The sequence below is a fragment of the Triturus cristatus genome, chromosome 10 (genome assembly GCF_964204655.1).
Source record: "Triturus cristatus chromosome 10, aTriCri1.1, whole genome shotgun sequence".
Taxonomy (NCBI): domain Eukaryota; kingdom Metazoa; phylum Chordata; class Amphibia; order Caudata; family Salamandridae; genus Triturus; species Triturus cristatus.
The window spans coordinates 275,991,744-276,018,953 of NC_140593.1; the positions used below are offsets into that span (position 1 = coordinate 275,991,744).

Genomic DNA, 27,210 nt, shown 5'->3' on the forward strand with positions numbered 1-27,210 from the left:
CATGTCCCTCGCGTGCCCACACAAGGGAAACTCTTCCGTTTGTAATACGTCACTAAAACACATAAGCGCACCTGGAAATTGTCTGTGAGCACATGAAGTGGCCACCCATGGAATCCGGTCACTGCATTAGAAAGTTGTGCTTTTCACAACAGCACAAATGCTTTAACTATTCTGCATTGTCCATATATGCTGTTCTTTATCAACAGAGTGGGTAAAACGAGAGCGCTCGGTGACAGGGACTGTGCATTCCTGATGCATAGGCCTTTCCTGTGCACATAGATGTACGGGAGCTCTGTTGTGCTGCCGTGGGGTAGAAATTAACCGCTTAGAAACAATAGACTAGTTAGTGTTTTTGTAAAGCGCTTTTTCACCTATATGCATTGAAGCGCTGTTCATTTTAACAGTAATTGCATATTGACTACGAGAATATGAATAGAGAAAAGATGTGACACAGAATGCTAACCAGAGTTGTTTGGTAAGGGGATAATGAGGGGTACGAGGGATTAGGTTTAAAACACATCAGTAAAATTATTAAATATGTTACATACATAATATTGATGGTCAGAACTTGTACCTTTAATTCGTTCTGAGGCTGCAGCGCATGTCTTGTAATTATGAATTTACAGAATTTTCCCCATAGTTAGTCAATTTGCAGTTTTAGCAAATAATAATTTGTTTAGCTCAAATGGATGAAATTAATTCTGCCAGGGAACGTGCTGCATAATTTCTATAGGGGGTCAAAAAAAGGAGAGGGGGACCAGGAGCTGGTTGTGGTCCAATGTCCGTGCTCCACCAATGACAGTTAAATCAATGAGGACATTGTTCCATGTTGGCGGTGAAACAAAAATCGCGATCACCTGCTCAACACAAGCAAAAAGAGAAGAGAGAGTGTAGAGGGGGGAGGGAGGTAGAAGGGAGGTGAAAAGAGGCAGAGAGAAATTTCCCCAGTCTCAAGGATCTAGTCCCGAAGGGGAGGACTCAATGTAGCCTCTTGTTAGCCCTCACACACCCCGAAGGATGTCTTGCTTCATCATTGGGCTTGTTGTTGCTCCTCGTCGGGCCGGCGCTGCAATGCCCGACGGTCCCCCGAAGGGTCTCTCTGTCGGAGGTCTTTTAAAGAGAAAAGCCGTAAGGTGAGTGGGGGTATGTGGGCTAAAAAAAATGTTAGATCCGAGAGGTAAGTGGTTGCGTGCGTGCGGGTGTGTGAATAAAAATGCCTAGGGGTGTCCAAAAAGTATTGTTTTAATATTGTAGGGCCCCTGGCAAAATAAAAAGACCAAGAGGTCACGGGGTCACTAATAAGCGCGAGGTGCTAGTGTGACTTATAAAAAGGTCGACATGTTTCACGCCTAGTATGCCCAAGAGGGTCAGTGGCGTTTCATCAGGACCAAACTAGAGTGAGAGGTTGTGCACGGTGAAGACGAGGGTTCCAGTGAAGGGAAGGGTGACCTGCGTCTGGGGGCTGCGGGGTACAGTGACCTAGTCAGCAGAAACAGAGAAAGCGTACCAAGCTAGTGTAACCTGTAAGGGGAAATAAACGGGGAGGGAGGAAAAAAGAAAGAAAAAGAGGGGGGGGGATGGGGGGGACGACAAACACACATGGATGGTTTAGACAGAACTGATACAAAACAAATTAACAGTTTATCGAGAGGACACAGCAAAGGACTGTCTGTGCCCCCGATTGCCATCCACATCGTAGTAGTGCAGTCACACCAATAATAATGTCCAAAGGAATGAACACAGATGCCAAAGCAGTCGTACAGCATCGGTGTCAAAAACACACTTCTAACCGGTTGGTAGGGTAATGCCCATGGGTTGGGGGGCGGTGTAAGGAATGAACAAGGCTTGTAAAATATGCATAAACTGTTATTTTGTTTTGTATCAGTTCTGTCTAAACCATCCATGTGTGTTTGTCGTCCCCCCCCCCACCCCCCCTCTTTTTCTTTCTTTTTTCCTCCCTCCCCGTTTATTTCCCCTTACAGGTTACACTAGCTTGGTACGCTTTCTCTGTTTCTGCTGACTAGGTCACTGTACCCCGCAGCCCCGTACCGCTCGTTACCTTTCCCAGACGCAGGTCGCCCTTCCCTTCACTGGAACCCTCGTCTTCACCGTGCACAACCTCTCACTCTAGTTTGGTCCTGATGAAACGCCACTGACCCTCTTGGGCATACTAGGCGTGAAACATGTCGACCTTTTTATAAGTCACACTAGCACCTCGCGCTTATTAGTGACCCCGTGACCTCTTGGTCTTTTTATTTTGCCAGGGGCCCTACAATATTAAAACAATACTTTTTGGACACCCCTAGGCATTTTTATTCACACACCCCGCACGCACGCAACCACTTACCTCTCGGATCTAACATTTTTTTAGCCCACATACCCCCACTCACCTTACGGCTTTTCTCTTTAAAAGACCTCCGACAGAGAGACCCTTCGGGGGACCGTCGGGCATTGCAGCGCCGGCCCGACGAGGAGCAACAACAAGCCCAATGATGAAGCAAGACATCCTTCGGGGTGTGTGAGGGCTAACAAGAGGCTACATTGAGTCCTCCCCTTCGGGACTAGATCCTTGAGACTGGGGAAATTTCTCTCTGCCTCTTTTCACCTCCCTTCTACCTCCCTCCCCCCTCTACACTCTCTCTTCTCTTTTTTCTTGTGTTGAGCAGGTGATCGCATAATTTCTATAACCTTGTCAGGTTATTTAGATACATTTGCCACATAATTCTAGTAGCCCTGGAAATGGCTACGCTGTACAGAGTGGTTTGTAGGGCTGTTGTTATTTGATGAACCCATATTTTATAGGGAAACAGAGGTTGAGGACCAGCTCACGTCTTCCCTTTACTATTCCATGTCGATGAATGTATCCCTTTCAAAACACTACACTAAAAGCCGGAGATCTAAAGAGCACAAACTTACCACAAGAAAAATAAAAGCACATATTACAAATTGTTCCACCTATTTAACTCTAACTTTACATTCCAGAGTAGCCTGCTTCTTGCTGCAAAGTTCTCCAGCGCTTCATCGGTTGTAGTAAGCGCTACATAAATGCAGTTTACAATTCCAAATATTTTTCATATTTCACAGCTCTTTGTAAAATGTGGTTTTCAATACCACTTTAATTTTGTGCAGTAAAACAGCCAAGCATAATATTTATATTCTACAAAACTACACACGTACCTGTGTGTATATGTGTGCGTGGTTACCATGCACATATAGAGAGACGTGTGTGTATACATACTTTTGCAGTTTATTTAAATGTACTACAAGATGTTTTTCAGCCCGTAAATGGATCCTCTCTCATGTAAGCTTAGCAACAAAACATGATTGAGGCCTCTTTAAATGGGCAGTTCTGGTATTTGTAGGAGGCTCTTAAAAGGGAAGGCTTTCTTTCTGTGCATAGTGCAGGGTAGACGGGGCAGAATGCCGGCTGTCTTGTGTGTCTGTCTACCTCCTCCCAGCAACCAGCCCCCACCCCCACCAGATCCATGGCAAAAAGCAAGTTCTCTGTGAAGGCCAAGATCACAGGATTGTCCGGCGCCCCTGGGGGTCTTGCATACGGGAAGCGCAACATGTGCGGGCGGTGTTTGGGGTGGAGAAGAATTCCAGGATTGTACTGAGCAGCGCCGCCTGCCAGCGCGTTCCTCAACTGCTAAAGGCAGGCTTTTTTTTCACTTATCTCAAAAAACAACGTAACAAAAAAACCCACATCTGAAGAATGCTGAGCTGTTCACACGTTTGTATGTCCAGGAACAACAAAGAATTTCAAACAAATCAAGGCATGCCCTGTGAATAATAAGATACATGACTATTTTAGCTACAGCGACCGAGCCACCGCGGGCTAGCAAGGGGATCTTTTTAACGTTAACATTACTGGGGCGGGCTTGCCGCCATTGGACTGCCTAGCCTAACGTCGTCATTGGGGCCCTGTCAAGAAATGCCGTAGTGTGCTATGGCTACCAGCTTCGGCAGGAGTTGGAGGATTCTGTGGATGGATTGTAGAGCACTATCGTTGCCAGCAGTGTTACACCAGGATAAAATGCAGTAGTACTATCGCAACATCCAGTAAGGGACGTGCTTAAAATCATGCACACGGGTGCATGGCCAAGATGGGGAGCGGGTAGGACGTCTGTTGCTTCGTCTCCCCGCCCGCCGATGCCCGATTCGGCCCCAAACTAGCGAAAAATGCCCCCAAGAACAGCCAAAAGGTAGCGGAATTGTCCCCCAGCCGATGCAACGCATTGATATTGTGATTTTGAGGCTGGGGCTGAATTTTGAGCTTTATCGGCAACAGTCTGCGGAGCCTGACGGAGGCCAAGATGACGGCCGGACCCTGAGCGTTACTGGAGCTCAGTGAGTAGTTCAGCCGCGCCGGAGGTCGGCAATAACTCTGCCAGTGAGCACCGTAAGTGGCATCGGGTGCACTCCAGACGATACCGTCTGGGAGCACATTTCTGGCGGATCATCGCCGGGCCCCGAGAGAGGTTCCTGAGGCAGTTGGCGGTGTACGGGGCCACGCCGCTGCAGCCAGGGAGACGCCCCGACGTCGGCGAGCGGCTGTAGCTTACAGGACTGAACGGAGGTGCTGGTTGGTGGTGTGCAGCCGGGAGTCTCGGCCAGGGTACATCGGATGGCGCCCTAGTGGTGTGGCTGCGTCCCGCCTGGAGACCCTCTCGACTGTCGACGACCTCTAAGGCACTGCTCCGTAAGATGGAGGCGACCGGGAGAGCAGAGGGGCATTGAAGAACGGTGGTGGGCCCCCAACTCGACGAGAAAGCGGTAACCGGAAGCCACCACCTGGCGGGGGATTCCGTGCACAGCCTCCCAGACTTGCTGGCGGCCCTCGTGGGCTTTGTCTGCGGCAGCTGAATGCGTACTGTGCCTGGAAGCACCGGCACATAATGGGCCGGGAGAACGTGCGGAGCGGCGGCCAGGCGCAACTGAAGGCGGGACGGAGCAGTGCGGCGCGATGAGGAGCTTCGGCCAGGGTGAGTCGAGTGGCGCTCCGGGGAGGGGACGAAGCCCACCAGTCACTGACCCCCCCTCAATACCCACCATAGAGGAGGTGCACATAAGTGTGGAGGGGCCCAGATCCGCCATAAAGGCCTCCCCTCCTGGCGCCAGCGACGCTACGCACTCCCTAGACTCATATCAGGGGGCCTAGCACGCAGAGAGAGGAGTCTCGGCACCTTGTTGGGAACCAGGGGGGGGTCAGGGCAGATCGATCTTGTCTCCTAACCCATCTTACTTCTATGCGTCATAACCAGATTCATCCAGTGACAGAGGAGACTCCTCCTAACTGAAGCGTATTATAGAGAGAGAATGCCTATAGTCACATCAATGCCCATTGGCAGAGGACGCAAAACATCATCATCAATAATAGAGTGCGCACACACCCTCAGGGCACCGTTACAGTCCTGGCGCCGAAGGGCACATCTTCAGTGGAGATGGCACAAACAGAGGAAAAAATAGCCGTTAGCGCCATCCGGTCTGTCCAATACTTAACAACCAAATGAACCGGTCAGGCACAGTCAATGGTAAGCATCTGCCATTTCAACATATGCACCCGCCCTCTTCCGAAAATATTCAGTTAAAAAAAATCACCATCGCTACTAATATAACAGTCCTCTGCCACAATCAACATGAAAGGATCAATCTCACCCCATTGCCCCCAGAGATATTCAGTCTAGGTCAGACAAAGAAGATACAAAAGAGTACAAAATTCAACCACATTTGCGCAGTCATAATAACAGCAAACATAATCATTTTACAACAGCACAGCTGCTGTTCATTCTTCGTTGTCCGCATCTTCTCCAGCCATTCTAGAGGCTTCTTGGCGCTCCAACTGCTTTACAAATTGCATGGCATCCTTCGGCGTCGAGCAGATGCGCGGTTTGCTGCCGCACATTATCTTGAGGCGAGTGGGGTACAGCATGGCATGTTGGATCTTCATATCTTGCAACTTTTTCTTGACCTGGGAAAATTCCCGCCGGGCCTTCTGTACCACCGCTGTGTAATCCGGAAGCAGCGCCACCTCCATCCCCTGATATTTTGTAGTGCCCTTTTCCCTCGCAAGGCGGAGTGCCACATCTCTGTCACGATAGTTGAGGAGTCGCGCAATTATTGGGCACGAAGGTGCCCCTGGGACAGGGCGTGGTGCGAGTGATCTGTGAGCTCTTTCAACTATCAGCACACTGGAGAAGTTTTCAGCCCCCAGCATATCTTTAAGCATTCCTTCAACATACAACTCCAGCTTGCCCGTGTTCAGGCACCCCCGTTATGCGCAAGTTATTGCGACGTGACCTCGCTTCTAAGTCCTCATTTTTGGCCCTGATGACCTCTAGTATTCTCTCCATCTCAGTACACGACTTTGTGACACTTTCCACCTTGTCTTCCGCGGTCGAGATGCGCTGCTCCGCCTCCGTCAACCGCACCCCATGCTTGTCCAACTTCTCTGTCATAGTGTCCATGCGCAAGTTGAGATCGTCTATTTTACTATCTATGGTGCGTAAGCTTTGTTGCATTGCCAGCATCATCTTTTCCAATTTTGAGCTGCCCCCAGCCTCCAAGTCCGTCTCAGTGTCCGATGTCGCCGGCATTGACTTTGTTTTCTGGCGCTTAGCCTCAAATGTTAATTTCGACTGTAAATGTTTATCCGGCTTGCCCATCGCGCTAATATTTGCTCAGGCCTGTCAGTCCCGCCGTGAACCACCACCTGTAACCACTCACAGATAGACAAGCCAATCACTCCAGAACACCTCCTGCACTGCCTGGAGATGGAGGAAGCAATACAGCGCAGTTTTAATCAAGGGAGCATTTCAATATGGCACATGTTTCACAGGGCACAAGTTCTATCTTAGCAACTGTAGCGTCTCAGCCCAGATCAACAACTGCTTTCGCAACTCTCCACGCGCAGCACCAGGCGGTCAAGACTAGGCCCGGCAATTTGCCCTCCAGCCGTCCACACCCCCTCACAGTCTATGTAGTGGCTATCTTCACTTATACGTGTGCGGCACCATGTGCACCGCCCCACCTGCAAGCTTCTTTGTTCAGGCGACAGCCCAATGCAGCTGATCAACATGCAAGAGGCCCTCCCAAGGCACATTAAGCACAGCAGTACATGTGACACTAACGTGGAGCCTCTCTTACAGCCAGGAACAGTAGAGCAAGCCAGGGGTCTCAGCACACAGTTCAAGGCTGCTCCGCGTGTGCCAGCAGCAATGCATGGGCCGGAAAGGCCGCCCGAGAGCGCCGCCACTGCACCTGGACGTCCCGCGCTCAGGCCTCTCCACTTGATCCGCCCACCAGCAGCAACCGTTAAATGCCTCGCAACTCCGCTGGTAGCAAGCCGCACTCACCGCTCAGCTTCGGCCCAACAAGACCGCTGTCATCCGCCCGCGTCAATGCTGGTCCGCCGCGTATGCGAGGGCCTCACGCTGTGTCCCTGTGAGCGCCTCACAGCAGCGCGGCCGTCCCCGGCTCCACAGCGGCAGACTCACGGCGTCACCCGCGCGGCTCCGGCCGGCCCCCCAGCACGGCGCACAGAACAAACCAGCACCGCAGCGGATTTCACCCGCACACAGCCGTATAACGTTACGATCCTTCGACAGTCTACAGGCAGGCACCGCATCCACAGGGCGACAGAGCCTCCTTAGCAGCCGAAGCTCGCGGCGGCCGCCATTTTCTCCCCTGCAGGCACAATCACCAGTTTAAACAGAAATCCAAGGGGCACGATGTCCAAGAAGGGCAGCAATCGACTCAGTAGGTAAGTCTCTCATCAATGCTCTGTCTCTCCACCGTAGATGGGCAGAAAATAAGTAGGATATTGTACGGACTGTGGCCCTGACCAGCAGAGCTGCAGTAATGTGCGGCCTTCTTGCTTCGGGCTCGCTCATCGCTGCTTAATGTTGACCTAAAATTGTTTACAGGTATACTAGCGACACGTCTGGGTCCCCTTATGCCAGGCATCATCGACCCAGATCAATCTGGTTTTATACAGTCTCGGCAGAGTAGCGACAATACTAAACTACAATCAGGGTGAATGGAGTGACCTCCATGCCCTTTGAGATACAGCGGGGGACCCGACAGGGTTGCCCGCTGTCTTCGCCCTTTATATTGAACCATTGGGTCAGAGGATCAGGGACAATCCAGAGATAAAAGGCATCACTTTTGGGGGAGAACAACACACCGTCAGCCTTTACGCAGATGATATCATTGCTTCCCTAGAGTCACCAGCCCGATCGGTCCCAGCTTTCCTGAAAGAATTGGAGGACTAGGGCCAGGTCTCGAGCCTGCAAGTTAACATGGGGAAATCCTCGATCCTTAGGTTTCAGGAGGATAGCCAACTGCCCCCCCCCCCATGATGCGACCTATGCGGTATCCCAACGTATTCTTCTATCCCCTATCTGGACATAGAACTATCAGCATCTGTGTCTCAGACACTACACCTAAATTACTCCGAACTCCTCCAGCGAACCACAAAAGACCTAAATGATTGGATACGTCATACGCTCTCCCTGCTGGGAAGGGTAGCAGCAGTTAAGATGTCTCTCCTGCCCCAAGCGCTGTACCTCTTCCAGACAGTCCCGGTCTGGCCACCTTCGGGCACCCTACAGGCTCTGCAGCGAGCCATCAATCACTTCATTTGGGGATGGAAGAGGCCCTGGATACGCAAAGACCTGAGCTATATGAGACCGGACGCCGGCGGACTGGGTATTCCCAACGTTCTCTAATATTTCCGCGCAGCTCAGCTGTGGTACCTTGTCGAATGGAAACGTCCCGAATCCGAAAAGAGCTATCTTTTCCAGTATAGGGCGTTAGCTCAACTGGACCTATGGAAAGTCCCCTTCCTTAAACGGACGCACAGACCTCCTGGCCTCTGGGGCTCCCCTATCACCAGGACGCTCATAACGGCATGGGATGAAGTGGCAGTCAACAGGGGCCTGACGACATTTCCCTCTCCCATGACCCCCCTTTTTAGGTTGAGCCTAGCGCAGCGCGCTTGCGCTGCTTGGCTCGACCTTTAGTAAGGGCTTTCCGAAATCCACCACACGCGCGCACACGCTCGCGCGTGTGCTTGCAGTTTTGCCCCAGGCTATTGGCTTTTGCGTGCGTCTTTTTAACAAAGACAGCACGCAATTGGCCAAAGCCTCTTTTTGTCCCACCCATGTGCACGCCCACGGCCTAATGCTTGTGGTTACGCGCAGCAGCATAATTGGAAACATATGCTGCTGCTCGCAACCGCGCGCGAATACCAGCTGTTGCACGATAATTGAAACCAGATCCTCCTCCTTTACTCTTGTCCAATGTTGTTTTTGAGTTTGCTGCAAAGGGGCCGGCTGGTTTTTCTGCTTTCTGTCTGGTGGGTGTTGGCTGTTTATGTGAGCCAGTAGTGGCATTGAACTAAATGTCAACGTCCGTTTTGGTGTTTCGCTGCTGGTATAGTCTGTTTTATTGCGTGCTGCATCCGGATATTTTAACTCAAATGGCACTTGCCTCGTGGGTCCTGCTAGCATTTTCGGTATGAGTAGAAATTTTAATCAGGTTGTGACCTCTCCGGAATAAAAATAATTATAGAGGATTCCCTTACCTGTTTTAACCCACACACCACATCTACATCTTACCAGGCCCCTCACACCCAAGGCACCTATACGGCAAGGAACAAAAGATCTCCGATAAAGAGCCCCTTTATGGGTGCCCGTCGAGCATTGCAGCGCCGGCTCGACGAGGAGCAGACCCATATGATGAAGCATGACACCTAGCTTGCTGGGTGTGTGAGGGTCCTAGTTCCGAAAGGAGGAATTTCCCACCTCCCCACCACTCTGAGTACTCACCAGGTGGCCAACTTGCCACCCAGGAACACTGTACCTCTTTTGTCTTGTAGTTCTACCCAGGGCAAGTACGGTGGACCTTTATCAAGCCCTCATTGTCCCCCTTGTTGTTTACTAGAAATTTGTAATTACCTTTTTTTTCTCACTGGTTTGACACTGTATAAAATGAGCAGTGTTGGAGAGAATAGAACGCAGCAAGATCTAAATTTGATAGGAGGGCATGTTCAGACCAGTGGGATCACTACCTCACATTTATGATTTCTTATGTAGTGCGTACAGAGGTGTCAGAGCCATAGCTACTAAAGGTTAAATTCTTCCACGACACAGACGGGTGTGTTCCGTGTAGCACACTAAAGCAGTGGTGTCTTTCAAAGTGAGCTAGTGAAGTTCGCGGTCCTCCCGCTATAGCGATAAATAATGAATGTGTGCGCACCCGGAGGGGCCGCCGGTGTCTCGCTGCTGGGTGCTTCCAGCATGGAGACGACTCGCAGCTCCCGAGAAAGATGAGGAGGGAGAAAGGCTGCTGCTCACACCCAGAGGGGCCGTAGCAGGCACAGTGTGCCTAGTCGCGCTCGGCAGCCACAGTCAGGAGGGGTGTATGCTCGCCCGTTCGACCCCCACCACCATCCACGAGTGAGGATTCCATCGTCAGCAGCTTCTTTCCCAAACTCGGTACTAATGTGCGCGCAGTGAGGAGGTCCGCCCAGCCGCCAGAGAGATGCTTCTCTTGCCTCGTGCCTTCTGCCCTCCCAGTGCCATCTCCCCTCCTCTGCAGGGATAGGCGTTCAGCTTCAGCTACTCCTGTGCCCGCTCACCGCCGAAATCTGTCCTCCTGCCCAGTCCCTACGCTTTCTTGCTGCAGCAGAGACGATTCACACTGCTACCCTACCTACTTCCGCAGGACACTGCACCCACTCACCACAACAGGCAATGCACAATGTGCTGCCCCATCTTCCAAAACCATCCACACCGTCTCTACTTTCTCACACCCACAAAATACTTTCCCTTACCTCTGTGAATTCTTTACCACCATTTGATTGTACCCTGCCTCCTATGTGGTCTGTCCTCTCCATTCGGAAATATCTTGCTGCTGTTGTATTGTTTCGGGGCTGTCTAATTTTTTTATCCCTCTGCCCCACCCACATCTTCCTTCATATATGAAAAATAACCTCACGCCATAATTACCCTTGCCTTTAGACCTCCTGCAAACACCTAAACAACCACCCTTCCTACAGCCCGTCTGCCCGCACTGTTCAACTGGACCTCACCAACACCACCTGCTTCTGTAATAAACACCCTGGCATGCCTCGTCACATTCAACATGCAGGTTTTATCCCGAAACACACGTTCAGCTAAATTGTCTTTATACTCTCCTAAAGAATCTCAAACTACTATTTGAAGCAGCCACAATCGTCCCCCTCCTTATTTCTTCTCCGTACATTCACCTAAAGCACTCCCTCAGTATTTACAGCCTGCCACGAACACTTCATCACACAAACCTTTTACCGATGCTACACTTGTGCGCCAGTTCTGATGGGCGCAAATAAATCTCGTCGTATCTGGGGACTGTGCCAACTGGACAGGTGGAAGCTAGCTTGGACTTCCTCCCAATCTCAGTGTGACGCAGCGGCTCACTGGTGTGGGGGCCTCCAAAACCCCGTGATTCTTTTAATACACACATTATTAACACTTCCAGCCTCTAAAAATAGCGCTAAGGCGAATAAACAAAAGCAATCATTGGAGATGGAAGGTGGGAGGGGATCTTCGGTATTTGTGTGGTCTTTGTGAGAAGTGCCTCTTGTTACAGACACTTACACTGTCTTTGTCATACTTGCAATGTGAGTGAGGAGTAATTTAAGGATATGTTATGATTAATTAGCACCTGTAAATCGCCGACACTGCTATTAGTGCAGCATCGCTGCGCCATTATATAGTGCACAGTATGACTTCCAAGCGTTTGCCATAATCGCAGTGTGATTTGGCTTTGTTTTCTTGTGGCCAGCTGAACACAAACGCAGCAGGAAACAGTCCCTCGGTGGTCTCACCATGCTCCGCATAGGCCTAAGGACTTTGCTCCCCATAGCATTATAAGCCTGGTAGTTTGCTCCAAACTCTCCCATCTATCTGCCTCCCCGGTCACCAGCTACTCGGCAGCAGTGGACATCCCAAACCCAGGCACGCAATGCCCATTGGCCTCAAAGGGCTTCAGCCCCCCCTTCCCCGTCGTGTGGGTCAGCCCAGGCTGAGACAGCTTCCCGGGCACACACACAGCCGCACTGAGTACTTCACAGGTCTTTAAAAGACCATTCACTTACTAACGAGGCTTTGTTGTGTTTTCACTCCTTCTTAGAGCCCCTGCATCTCCACTCTGCATATTGCTAGAAGAATCAGTCCCGCCCTACCCCTCTCGAAATTTTTAGTATCCCCCACCAGACATTTGGCTCTAGTTGTGCTTCTGCCCAAACCTGACATTCAGTACATAGTTTGGGCCTTTGTAATGTTTATTTTTGCAGCGAAACACCTGGCAAAAGGCAACGTTTTATTATGCGTAGTTTAATTTTGCCAAGTTTTCATTTCACGTGCTGCAGGTATTTGGGTCTTCACACGTTGTGCTCCGTTGGGCTTATTGAATTACTTCTCATATCTCCTTAGCCATAATTGACATTCCGCAGACTTTGCAGCACACAGGAATGTCAGCAGCAGGACTTAAACATGATATATTTTGCCACCCGCATCACAAAAACCATTTCGAAATTAGAGCACACCAAGAACGGAAATGAGACCGCAGAAGCCAAACCTGCAGAGCAGTGGATGGATGGTGTGGAGATCAAACAAATGCTCCTATACACCAACACCCCCAGTGCCAGCAAAAACAAGGACGCAAGGATTCGTCCATTTTAATAAACGGAATGTAAGTGGACTTTTTATCACCTTTCCAAGGATGCATGCGAGGGGACCGGCGGTGGGTAATATTGCTGAACCTTGCCAGTGTCGCCTTTCTTCATTCAGTCTTTTGTTGGTGTCATGAGGTGTTAAAAAGGGCTGAAAATGGATGAGGCATTGTAATATTGTCAAAAGCATTCATAATTTTTTTGTGGCACGGTGCTAAATCAGACCATTTGCATATGGATACTGCTTATAAAGGGTACACAGTATGCAGCAATTGTATACCTCTTCAATACCTGGTGGCACAGCTCATGGGATAACGTGCTGCATGGATAAACACTTAAAAAGGTCCCAAAGGCAAGACCTATTGGCTATGCCAATGCTTGTTGATAATGAGGAGTTCTCACCAGGCATGGATGCGAGGGCATTTTCGTTCTGGAGGGCCTCCGACTGGCGGTCGGCGGGACATCTCTTTAATCTAGAGGGTATCATTCCCTTCCAAGATCTCAAAGCGGACTACGGGCTCCCGGAAACTGAGCGCTTCTGTTACTTCCAGCTCCGACACTGTCTCCTCCACGCCGATGTTCACCCAGGCGTAGCTAGGAAACCCACGAAATTCGAGAATTGGCTACACACCAAGAACACTGATAAGGCAATGATCTCTGAAATTTACGACATGCTTAGAGGCGGGGTCCCCACGGCACCCACTGCAGGTCAGCGGAGATGGGAGAGAGAATTAGGGAGGGAACTGACAAGTAAAGACTGGGCCGACATCTATTACCGAGCAAACCACACAGCGCGTAACATAGCCAGCAGGGAGTCAGCGGTTAAGGTGGCCATGTATTTGCATCTGACTGGCCCGCTTGCACAGGGGGAACCTAGCACGCAGTCCGCTGTGTTGACGCGGCTGCGGGGAGGATGGCACCCTAGTACATATATTGTGGGAGTGTAGAGAGGTACAGGCTTACTGGAAGGATATTGTAGACGATATCAACCGCCAATTCGATACTGAGATACCGCGCTTTCCTGTTTACGTGGTCCTAGGGCTGCCCAACCCCATAACATACCCACTTAGATCCAGGCGAGGTAGACTGATGGGAATAGCTCTAGGAGCAGCTACTCGAAACATCCTATCACACTGGGGCTCATCCACGAGACCAGCGCGGGTGGGGTGGCTACACAAACTATGGTATATTATAGGAATGGAATGCATACAAGCCTCCTTATCTAACGCTATGGCCAGCTTTACAGACGCCTGGCAGCCATTGCTCTCTCTTCTGTCAATGGAGATGAACGAGATTACATGTCCTAAATATCTCCGCCTTCTCCGTCTCACAAGCTTGGCCTCCACACCACAACCAACGGAAGGAGACTCATGATTTCCCCTTTAACACAATACCCTTTAGTACACCATAATGGCACACCAGTTCAGGGAAAGGAGGAGGGGGGGTTGGGACGAGGAGGGGGGTGGGGGTGGGGGGTTCTTTGTTCTTTAATCTATTGAAAGGCACCACACCATCGCTTCTCAACAGATAGACTGTCTTACAGGCGACCATTCCAGAGGCATAGACGGGGCATGGTTACAGCCATGTTACCGGAAGAGCATTTTTAATCAGATGGGGCCTAATTATGATCCGATGTATAAGTGCCTGGCGTATATCTTTTTTTATTGCATATTGTTTGTACACTTTTGATGCAAATGCCAATAAAACAAAGTTGAACCTAAAATCATGCACACGCCTTGATGCTGGCATCCGTGAGCGTTGCCTGTGTGGACGTTTAGGTGTGCTCGTTAACACAGACAGAGGATATGTCAGTTATACGTATGTACACGAGCTCTCGTATACATTACTGTACAGTCAGTGAAGCTAAGTCTGCAGTTATGGAGTCACGGCTGAAATCAATGGCCAATAGGAAACGAATCCCTTAATTACTAGGAACCTACTTGCAGTTACCCAACAGGGCCACTGAAATTGTGCGGCAGTGGAATACCAAATTATGTGGCTGGGATGACAACCTTATTTAGCGAGAACATATATTATACAGCACAATCTGCAGCAGTGGATATTTGGTTCTTTTTGCTATTTTAGAAATAATGAGTTCAGTGTATGGTACATTGCTCCACATTCGTGTCAGTTTAGCATCTGAATACAGCAGTCAGTGAGTTAAAGGGGATTAGTTAAACTTTGCAGAGGCCTGCTCCTACACAGAAGCACAGCGGGCGCTTTCTCTTTAGCAACTTTTGATCTATTTGCGAAATAAACTTTTTAGTAAAACTGCAAGATGTTCAGCAAGAGGTCTATTGTATTTCAAAATCATAATTGTGTGCGGGGGTAAAAGCAGCGGCCACAAAATCTCACATGTCCTGTTCCCCCAGCCTAACACACATTTACACATGCATTCGAGGGCCTAGTAAACAATGGATGAGAAAGTTTTTTTACCTGGACATCACACTGATATTTGTGCGTTTCTCATAGGTGCACAAATACGTAATTAGGCTGACAAACACATTTATTTGCAAGCTTTCAAGACGACCCTCACTTCTGTGATCGAGCTCCAAATTCAATCATTCAGAGCTGCAGCAGAAATTATATGCACTTAGCGTCTGCTTGACATCAATTTGCAGGATGTAGCAGCATCTGGGGCGAGTACACAGAGGTGGACTGTTCTACAGGGAAGCTATTTGGGTTCGCAATTGAGTGAGTTACATACCAGCTGGGATTGACACGTAGTTAGTGTTGTGGACAGTATGGGTGGGTGCATAGAGAAGGGGTGTTGTACTTGCATGCATAAAATGGTTTAACATAAATGCTGGCCTGGGTACACAGGGTGGATGATGTACGCAGCAACTGGTGCGGTTGTTCAGAGTTGGAATACTGTACATAGCAGCTGGGGTTGCTTTTTAGAGACAGCAAATGGTATATAGCTCTTGCAGTGGATTCATGGAATTAGTGTTGTGCGTAGCAGTCAGGGTGGTATGTAGCGATAGAGTATCATACACAGGTGCTGGGATCTGGACATACAGGTAGTGTGTTGTACTTTCTACGTAGAGCTAGAGTGTCATCTATAGCAGCTGGAGTGGGTAGATAGAGCTAGAGTGTTGTACATAGCAGCTGCGGTGGGTATATAGAGCTAATTGCTTTACATAGTAGCTGGGGCAAGCATGTAAAGGTAAAGTGTCATGCATAGCAGCTGGGACGGGTACGTAGAGCTAGAGTGTTGTCCATAGCAGCTGGGGCATGTTATGTAGGGCAAGACTGTCGTCCATAGCAGCAGGAGTGAATGGGTAGAGCTTGAGTGTCGTACATAGCAGCTGCGCAGGTTCATCTCAGGTCTCTCTGTTCCTCCCACTGTCTGCAAAAAAATTCTATTCAATAGAAAATCGCAGTGCACAAGTCTAGTGAGGTGACTCGGGACCAGCTATTGAAATGCGTGCATATCAGGGGTGCTTGAAGGTTTACTGCGCCAGCGAAGTTTTACAAAGTTCCCGAATATTGGCCTCCCTAGGCAGCGTTGCTACTCTCACTTCGAGTTCGCCCATCAAAAGCAAGAGTTACTTTTATGCCGAAACTGCAGTTGGGCAGGTATTCTCAAGCGTATAACGTGAAACTCTGCTTTTCGTGCATTTAAAGTGATACAAAATGTGTTATGGACTTGGGTTTCTAAGCGCCGGGGGTCATGTTATGCAAGATGTAACACAGCACACCAGCCCACCTTGCGATGGAAGGAACGCTCCTGTCACAGAGGCGTGCATGCAGCGGCTATGCCCCTGAAGGAAGGAATCCTTTGCATTACACCATTTAATTAATGCTTCACAAAGGGAAAGAAAAACCAATAACATTTACAATGCCAATAGCTCAAAACAATGTAATTGCGAGACCTATTGCATTATAAATGCTTGTTTATCTCTGTCTGCAGCAGGAGAATTCTTTCATGCACACTATTCTCGACTGTGTGCGTGATCGAGGGTAGCAGTGAGGTATAGACGATTCATCATGCCATCATGTTCACTGTGGTAACACTAAGTTGCACGCAGTGGTGCCTTTATTTTGAGTGTGTGCTAGATGTGCTCTGCAGTAAAGCACTTTTTTCTGGTTCTAGCACCAAAAGGCTACAAATGTGTTGCCTTCGCGGACGATCGTTAATACTGTTTGTTGTTAAGTTGCTCCTGGACTGGAAGCAAGCCTCAGCGGTCAATGGAGCACAGTTGAAAACTCACACCTCCACTTCAGATCTTGAAGGAGCAGGTCATCAGGGAAGCAATCCATAGTTTGTCACTTCATAATATCGCAAGAGGTACAGGGAGATATTAAATGTATTTTTGACTCCCTCAAGATGTGTATTTTTGTAAGGTGTGGACGCCTGTGCGAGTTCTGTAGAAAAACATCATATGTCTTTCTCTGGGTGTAATTGATTTAATAATAAACTTTGTAGCACAAAATAATTAAAAGTGTGCCTGAAGTGAAAGTTGTACCCACAAAGAATCAAGATAAGAAGATAAGGTACAAAACTAGTATTTCATATTCATTCCAAATAAAGGAGCCGATGTCCGGTAGGTCCTCTCACCATCAGTCCCCAACTTCAACGGGAGTTGGCAACCATGGAGAAGGAATGCAGAAGATGGAGCTCAGCGCAAATATAAACAATACATGTACTATTACAAGGTAACTGAACAGGCATGTTGAACTGTGAAGGAAAGAGATGACAGACTAACATTCTGTCACTACAGTACCATACTGTAAGAGGTTTTATTACCCAATTTAACGTTACTCAATTTACCTAACTCGGAAAGATAGAAAGCTACGTCTGAGTTTTCAGGATTCGAACTGTGACATGCAGTTCACCACATGTATCAGCAGTGGATGTTCAACTCAATGAACCATTGCATGAGCTTACAGATTGATTTTTTTGCGAACTTAATAAGAAGTATTTAATACTTCCCGACAGACACTATTTTCCCACCTTAGTCTAACAGCTTTGAGTTGCCTGGCCGGTTAAATGCAATTATTTGCTGCATGTGCATAACTCCCTGAGCTACTTGACCATGGTTGAGGCTTGTGAACCACAATTCACAAATGAAAATATGAACTAAATGCCATAACCTATATTACATAGAATACAAATCTGTGATTGTTAGATCTGGGGGTCTCTAGTTGGCAGAGGTAAGTACCTGAGACCAAATAGGGACCCTTGCTTCTAGTCAGGGTACAGGGACACACACTGTGGACAACCCCTGCTCACCCTCTAGGTAGCTTGGCACGAGCAGACAGGCTTATCCCCAAGGCAATGTGCTAGGTATTTGCACTCAATCCCCACAATGACCCCCCCCGTACACCACAAAGGTAGACCACACAGGTATGTATATAAAAATATATCTTTATCTAGTGTAGCAGGAGAGAAAGACGATCACTTACAGGATAATTGCACATGAGCTTAATGGTTGCACTAGGTTACTAGGAAGTTTCTTCTACTTTAAAAACAGTCTCAAGTCTCTACTCGCTATCACAGGGGTATCACAGCAGGGCTGTGTGACCCAGTCAGCTCTTCTCACCGTTGCGCTTTACACTGCAGCTTCAGCGTGGGCAAATCTTCCAAAACAGCCCCGGCCGATCACGTCCGCTCTTCCGCCCGCTCTCGACAATCCAACGAGCGGCGGGGAGGCAGTGCGGCACTTCTCTTCCTTGGTTCACAGGCTGGGGGCACGCTGAATACACTCGCTGCTCCCTCGACGAAGACGGGTCACGCAGATGACTCGGGCACCACTCTGCCGGCTTCTCTGGATGTCCCGGTGACGCTGGCCAATCCCAGCGCGGCTTCAGCGAGGGGGCTCGATCCTCTCAACCAAGGAGAGGGCAGCGGCTTACCGGGATGTTCCGATGACGCTGGCCAATCCCAGCGCGGCATTAGTGAGGGGGCTCGATCCTCTCGACCAATGAGAGGACAGCGGGCTCGATCTTCGCCTCGGAAGCGCCGGCAAGGTACGGCAAGATTACGGGGCGATGTGCGGCCCTCTGGCAGCGAAAAACCTTCACAGCAACAGGGGTTGGAGGGTGCTGGCCACGGCTAGGTCGCCCTCAGGGTCCCCGTTGATGGTCTAAGGCAAAATTCACGAGGGGAGGCCACACAGTCCTCCGACCCTCGCAAAAGCCGTGTGTCGATGAGCACACCGATCGGGATTCTTAGCAGCTGCTGACAAATTCACGCTCCAGGCAGGTACAGCACGGTCTTGATAGCTTAGTTCAGTTTCTTGGGAACCTTTTAACCCTGGGCTCCAGGACAGGAGGCCAGCCCTTCTCAGGCCCTTGGAGATTCAGTCAAAGACACAGCACACAGCAAAGTCTTGGTAGATACAAGTAGACAGGGGCACAGCACACAGCAAGCCCTTCTTCTCTCCTTCAGTTGAACAGCAGAACAGGTCAGCCCATGGAGCACACAGCAAGGCAATCTTCCTTCAGTTCTTCCGCGGTCCTTCTTCTGGCAGAGGTTCCTCTTGATGGTAGAATCTAAAAATCTGTTGTCAGGGGTCCTGTACTTATACCCCTAAAAGTCTTTGAAGTCTTTGTGCAAGTGGGTCCTGAGCCCGGTCTGATCCAGTTCTGGGTGTTGCTGGAGCACTTTGTTTTCCTGGCTTCTTCTTTCCTTTCAGAGTGAGGGGCAGGGTCGTCAGCCGCCCAGCAGGAGGTGGAGCCAGCAGTGTGGCAGGCAGGCACAGCCCTATTCACTCCCAGGTGCTGTCTCCTCCCTCCACTCTACTTGCAAATGCAGTCATTCAGCAAAGGGCTGACTCATCCAACCTCCTGGGGGCTCCCCAGCCCCTGTCACTCTCAAACCAGATAGTCAATCCACAAGCATGCCCAGGCACACAGAAGGGTCAGACAAGAGAACAGCTACTCTCTAAAAAGTACTGTTCTCCAACTCAGGATTTAAAAACAACCTCTCCTAAAAGATGTGTTATTAAATGCTGAGCTCAGGGATATCAAACACTCATGTCTTATCTTGTTACTATGAGAAGATAGGCTGATGGCCATTGGCACCAGCCTCCCCCATGTTAGCCTATGGAGCAAGATAACCTTGCAGCAGTGAACACACAAAATGGCCTCTGTTCACTACCAGAGCATGATACCTGCACTAGTACATGCTCTACCTTTTACATACACTGCACCCTGCCCAGAGGGGTACCTTGGGCCTTCCATAGGGATGACTGATGTGTACAAAAAGGGAAGGGTTAGGCCCGGCCAGTGTGGACACTGGCCAGGAGGACATGGCAGTCCAGGGACTGCAGGCAGGCCTGCGGTGGCAGGCCTGAGACACCATTTTAGGGCTACTCATGTGGGTGGCACAATCAGCGCTGCAGGCCCACTAGTAGCATCTGTCATCACCAGCCCTGGCAGTCACAGTGCACTTTACTAGGGACTTCATGGTGATACAAATATGCAAATCAGGTATATCCAATCAATATGATATTTTACACAGGGAGCACTTACACTCTGGCACTGATTAGCAGTGGCAGAGTGTCCAAAGCATCTAAACCAGCAAAAACGAAATTCAGCACAGCATCAAAAATCCAGGTAGCAGAGGCAAAAGATAGGGGGAAAACCCACGCCAAGGATGTCAGGTCTAACAAGTGTCCCCTCCAGCTGAAAGTGGGGAGAACTACCCACCCTCTTGGGAGTTCTCATCACTAAGGTGGAAAAACCTGGACAGACCATCAGCATTGGCGTGTTCTGTACCGGGACGGTGTTCCACCGTGAAGTCCATTCCCTGTAGGGAGAAGGACCACCTCAACAGTTTTGGATTCTCACCCCTCATCTGCATTAACCATCTGAGGGGCCTGTGGTCGGTCTGAACACGGAAGTGAGTCCCAAACAGGTAGGGCCTCAGCTTCTTCAGGGCCCAGACCACAGCGAATGCTTCCCTTTCAATAGCACTCCACCTCTGTTCCCTGGGAAGCAGCCTCCTACTAATGAAAGCTACAGGTTGGTCCCCGCCCTCGTCGTCCATCTGTGGAGAGTACTGCTCCCACACCTTGCTCTGAAGCGTCTGTTTGCACTATGAACTCACTGGAAAAGTCAGGTGCCTTAAGCACTGGTGCTGTGCACATGGCAGTTTTCAGGGCATCAAAAGCAGTTTGACAGGCCTCGGTCCAATTCACTTTCCTGGGCTGATTCCTAGAGGTTAGTTCTGTCAAGGGGGCAACAATGGTGCCATATCCCTTGATGAACCGTCTGTAATACCCGGTGAGTCCTAGGAATGCTCTCACCTCTGTCTGGGTCTTGGGGGGGTTCCCAAGCCAGAATGGTATCAATCTTCGCCTGTAGGGGCGCCACCTGGCCGCTCCCCACCTGGTGTCCCAAGTACACCACTGATCCCTGCCCTATCTGGCACTTGCTGGCCTTGATAGTGAGGCCTGCCTTCTGCAGAGCCTTCAACGCTTCACAGAGGTGTTGCAAGTGTTCCTCCCTGAACACAGCAATGTCATCCAAGTATGCGGCGCTGAATTGCTCCAGCCCGGTCAGTACCCGGTTGACCAGTCTCTGGAAGGTGGCAGGGGCATTTTTCAATCCAAAGGGCATGACGCGAAACTGGAAATGCCCCTCTGGTGTTGAAAATGCCGACCTCTCCTTTGCCCCCTCAGTTAAGGCAATCTGCCAGTACCCTGAAGTCAAATCAAAGGTGCTGAGATACCTGGCAGCTCCCAACCGATCCACAAGCTCGTCAGCTGTGGGGATGGGGTGCGCGTCAGTCTTGGTGACCGCATTGAGCCCACGGTAGTCCACGCAAAACCGAAGTTCTGGCGGGCCACCGGGTGTAGCAGCTTTCTTGGGAACTAGGACCACTGGGCTAGCCCAGGGACTGCTGGAGGGCTCAATTACCCCTAGCGCCAACATCTTGGAAACTTCTTCCTTGATGCTGGCCCTGACCTTGTCAGCTACTCTGTAAAACTTCTGTTTCACAGGTAGACTATCTCCAGTGTCCACATCATGGACGCACCAATTGGTGACACCTGGGGTCAGGGAAAACAGGGAGGCAAACTGACCCAACACCTGGCGACAGTCTCTCTGTTGTTCTGGGGTCAGGATGGGCGAGAGGACCACACCCTCCACTGACCCGTCTTGCTCCTTGGCTGCCAGGAGGTCAGGGAGAGGATCACTATCCTCTTCCCCTCCATCATCTGTAGCCATGAGCATTGTCACTTCAGACCTCTCAAAGTGGGGCTTGAGGCGGTTCACATGCAAGACTCTCAGGGGCTGCCTAGGAGTCTTCATGTTGATCAGGTAGGTCACCTCACTCTTGCGCTCTACCACCTCATATGGCCCGGTCCACTTGTCACAGAGCGCACAAGGCTCCACCGGCGCCATCACCCACACTTTCTGCCCAGGATGAAATTCAACCAGAGTGGTATTCTGGTCGTACCATCTTTTCACCTCTTCCTGGCTGGCTTCTAGGTTCTCTTGAGCGAGCTTCCGAAAGCGCTGCGTCTGGTTGCGGATGGCCAGCACATAGCTGAACACATCCTGGGGGGTTTTCCCACGGGATTTCTCCCACCCCTCCTTCACCAGTGTGAGAGGTCCTCTAACAGGGTGGCCATACAGCAGTTCAAAGGGGCTGAACCCTAAGGACTTATGAGGCACCTCCCTGTAGACAAACAACAGGCATGGTAACAAGACGTCCCACTTCCGTCTCATGGGCTCCGCTAGGCCCATAATCATACCTTTCAGGGTGCGGTTGAACCTTTCAACCAACCCATTTCCTTGAGGGTGGTAAGGAGTGGTGAACTTATAAGTTACCCCACACTCCTCCCACAGAGACTTCATGTACCTAGAGATGAAGTTGGTTCCCCGGTCGGAGACCACCTCTCTGGGGAACCCCACGCGGGAAAAGATCCCCATCAATGCACGGCCCACCACGGGTGCTTGATTGTCCTGAGAGGGACTGCTTCCGGGTACCGGATGGCGTGGTCCACCAAGACCAGGATGAACCTGTTGCCTAAGGCCGTCTTGGGGTCCAGGGGCCCCACGATGTCAATTCCCACCCGCTCAAAAGGGGTGCTTACCACAGGGAAGGGTTGAAGGGGTGCCACGCACTTCCCTCCGCTCTTGCCACTGGCTTGACAGGTTTGGCATAACTTACAAAAGGTAGCGACGTGCTTCTTCATCTGGGGCCAGTAAAAGTGGGTGACAAGCCGGTGATAGGTCTTGTCTTGCCCCAGATGTCCTGCGAGAGGCACGTCATGAGCCAGACCCAGTAGGAAGCTCCTGAAGCGCTCGGGTACCACCAGCACACGGGCTGCACCGGGCTCAGCGAACTTAGGCTCACTATAAAGTAAGTCATCCTCCCAGTAAATCAAATGTTCCTTGGACCCTAGGCCTGCTGCCTGGTCTGCAGCCTGCTGCCGCACACCAATGAGAGAAGGGCACTCCTTCTGAGCCTGGCAGAACTCCTCCCTGGAGGGACCACCCTCTTGCTGCCAATGGGTCAGCTCAGGCAATTCCCCCAGGTCGGCCACCTGTTCCCCTGTAGGTTCCTGGGCATCCCCCTTAGGTTCTGCTTCCCCCTGGACCGTGGGAACGGTAGGGGCCGGTTCCCCGCACCCTCTGCCCCTTCCTCTCTTGGCAGGTTCCTGGGCCATTGTTCCAGGCTACAATTCTACTGATCCACCCTTAGTGGCTGTCATAGCACGTGTGGATACACAGATCCACGCTGGCAGACCTAACATTTCCAAGTAAGTTCTGCGCTCTGCGTCCTTCCATGGAGAACTCTCCAGGTCGTTACCCAACAGACAATCTACAGGCAAGGCATCACTGACACAGACTTCCAAGGTACCAGAGACTCCCCCCCCCCCCCCCCCCCCCCATGTAAAGGGAACACGTGCCATCTTGCAGAGGCGCACTGAGGTGTCAGCTGCCACTACTGGGCGGAGTACATTGGGAATGACTTGCTCTTCAGACACCCACTGACACCGGACAGATGTCACACTGGCCCCTGTGTCTCTCAGAGCCTCTATCTCCCTCCCATTGATGGTCATCTTCTGCCCGTATTTTTTAGTGTTAGCGCGTATCAAGGTATCCTGGACCATCTCTTGGTCTCCTAAAGAGACAAGGGTCATCATAGCTAATCCCTCCTCCCCACTGGAAACCAAATCCCCTCCCAAAGCTACACTAGCTAACCCTGGGACTGGAGCAGCAGCTGGTGCTGGGGGTTTCTTGGGACATTTGGGGGCGATGTGCCCCACTTCCCTACAAGCATAGCAAGTAGGGGGAGATCTGTTGTCCTGTCTGCCCTTATGGGGCCAAGACTTCTTAGGCTTGGGGGCTTGGATCTCCTTTTCCGTGGAACTGTTTTGGGGCCCTTTAGAGAACTCCTTACTGTTACCCTTGTCCTCCCCACCTTTCTGCTGGGGACCCTGTCCACCCTTGGCTGGGATACTTAAGACCCCTTTGTTGACCCTGGTGCTAGTCCAGCGGTCTGCCTCTTTAGCAAGCTCACTGGGATCAGTTAACTTGCTGTCTAAAAGATGCTGGCGCAGCTCTGGAACACATAGACTACTCAAGTGCTCCCAACTAATCAAGTGACACCACCCCACATAATCAGTAACTTTGCTGCCCTTTATCCAACCTTCCAGTGCACGCGTGTACATACTCACACACTCCACCCAAGTACTTGAATCAAGTTTCTTGAAGTTCCTAAACTTCTGGCGGTACTGTTCTGGTGTAAGCCCATACCTGAGGCATAAGGCCTCCTTCATAGTGGGGTAGGTTAAGGTACCTGCTGCTTCTAAGGGTGCTAAGACATCCCTCCCAGAGGCCTCAAAATGCTTCCACAAACCTGCCCCCCATCTCTTTTCAGGCACTTCATTCATCTTCAAGGAAAGCTCATAGGATCTAAACCATGCATAGATATCCTCACCCCTCTGATAATTCTGCACCAAATCTTTTGGTATGTATACTTTACCCGCCTGTACTGGTTTTGCGCTGCCACCATTAGGACTGGACTCCACCTGTTTAGCTTTAATGTCCAGCTCCCTCATGCTCAACTCATGAGCCAACTGGAGTTTTCTCTCTTCCAAAGCGAGAGCATTCCTCCTCTCTTCCGCCTTCTTCTCACTGTCAAGGCGCAATTTTCTTTCCTCTGCTTGAACTTTGAGCTTGAAAAGTTCAATCTCATGGGCCCTAATCCTCTGATTCTCCTCCAGCTCCTCTGGAGAGAGGCCCCTACTGGAAGGGGTGCTGCCAGCCCTAGACGCTGGCCTATCACTGGCAAATCATGGGATTCAAATCCATGCTCCTGTGCACCTTCCTCTCCAGTCAAATCCTCTGGCGCAACATGTTTGGCCTCCCACCAGGCCCTTAGAGCTTTCTGTAGCTCTTCTATGTTAGCGCTGCCCTTCATTGGGCATCCAAGCTGTTTGCAGAATTGCTACAGCTGCTCCTTTTTGTATGTGAGCAACTCCTTTACTTCAAATTGCAATTCCATCTCCTCGCCTATTCCATTCAGAGACATGATGCTTCCTAAGTCTTCCAAAAATTGGCTTCAAATTGTGTGCAATATATAGCTGCTAACTAGACTAGTGATGTACGAAGAATCACTGCAGGTCAAGTGCAAATACTGGTTCTAATCCCACCGCTGCCACCAATGTTAGATCTGGGGGTCTCTAGTTGGCAGAGGTAAGTACCTGAGACCAAATAGGGACCCTTGCTTCTAGTAAGGGTACAGGGACACACACTGTGGACAACCCCTGCTCACCCTCTAGGTAGCTTGGCATGAGCAGACAGGCTTATCCCCAAGGCAATGTGCTAGGTATTTGCACTCAATCCCCACAATGACCCCCCCCCCCCGTACACCACAAAGGTAGACCACACAGGTATGTATATAAAAATATAACTTTATCTAGTGTAGCAGGAGAGAAAGACGATCACTTACAGGATAATTGCACATGAGCTTAATGGTTGCACTAGGTTACTAGGAAGTTTCTTCTACTTTAAAAACAGTCTCAAGTCTCTACTCGCTATCACAGGGGTATCACAGCAGGGCTGTGTGACCCAGTCAGCTCTTCTCACCGTTGCGCTTTACACTGCAGCTTCAGCGTGGGCAGAATCTTCCAAAACAGCCCCGGCCGATCACGTCCGCTCTTCCGCCCGCTCTCGACAATCCAACGAGCGGCTGGGAGGCAGTGCGGCACTTCTCTTCCTTGGTTCACAGGCCGGGGGCACGCTGAATACACTCGCTGCTCCCTCGACGAAGACGGGTCACGCAGATGACTCGGGCACCACTCTGCCGGCTTCTCGGGATGTCCCGGTGACGCTGGCCAATCCCAGCACGGCTTCAGCGAGGGGGTTCGATCCTCTCAACCAATGAGAGGGCAGCGGCTTCCCGGGATGTTCCGATGACGCTGGCCAATGCCAGCGCGGCGTTAGTGAGGGGGCTCGATCCTCTCGACCAATGAGAAGACAGCGGGCTCGATCTTCGCCTCGGAAGCGCCGGCAAGGTACGGCAAGATTACGGGGCGATGTGCGGCCCTCTGGCAGCGAAAAACCTTCACGGCAACAGGGGTTGGAGGGTGCTGGCTACGGCTAGGCCGCCCTCAGGGTCCCCGTTGATGGTCTAAGGCAAAATTCACGAGGGGAGGCCACACAGTCCTCCGACCCTCGCAAAAGCCGTGTGTCGATGAGCACACCGATCGGGATTCTTAGCAGCTGCTGACAAATTCACGCTCCAGGCAAGTACAGCACGGTCTTGATAGCTTAGTTCAGTTTCTTGGGAACCTTTTAACCCTGGGTTCCAGGACAGGAGGCCAGCTCTTCTCAGGCCCTTGGAGATTCAGTCAAAGACACAGCACACAGCAAAGTCTTGGTAGATACAAGTAGGCAGGGGCACAGCACACAGCAAGCCCTTTTTCTCTCCTTCAGTTGAACAGCAGAACAGGTCAGCCCTTGGAGCACACAGCAAGGCAATCTTCCTTCAGTTCTTCCGCGGTCCTTCTTCTGGCAGAGGTTCCTCTTGATGGTAGAATCTAAAAATCTGTTGTCAGGGGTCCTGTACTTATACCCTTAAAAGTCTTTGAAGTCTTTGTGCAAGTGGGTCCTGAGCCCGGTCTGATCCAGTTCTGGGTGTTGCTGGAGCACTTTGTTTTCCTGGCTTCTTCTTTCCTTTCAGAGTGAGGGGCAGGGTCGTCAGCCGCCCAGCAGGAGGTGGAGCCAGCAGTGTGATAGGCAGGCACAGCCCTATTCACTCCCAGGTGCTATCTCCTCCCTCCACTCTACTTGCAAATGCAGTCATTCAGCAAAGGGCTGACTCATCCAACCTCCTGGGGGCTCCCCAGCCCCTGTCACTCTCAAACCAGACAGTCAATCCACAAGCATGCCCAGGCACACAGAAGGGTCAGACAAGAGAACAGCTACTCTCTAAAAAGTACTGTTCTCCAACTCAGGATTTAAAAACAACCTCTCCTAAAAGATGTGTTATTAAATGCTGAGCTCAGGGATATCAAACACTCATG

The 27,210-nt window shown here is 50.6% G+C and overlaps 1 protein-coding gene across 1 annotated transcript in view; it reads left to right on the forward strand.

The window, feature by feature from the left end:
• KRIT1 (KRIT1 ankyrin repeat containing) overlaps positions 1 to 27,210 on the forward strand; it is a 514,966-nt gene that overhangs the window by 252,538 nt on the left and 235,218 nt on the right. The window lies entirely within an intron of this gene.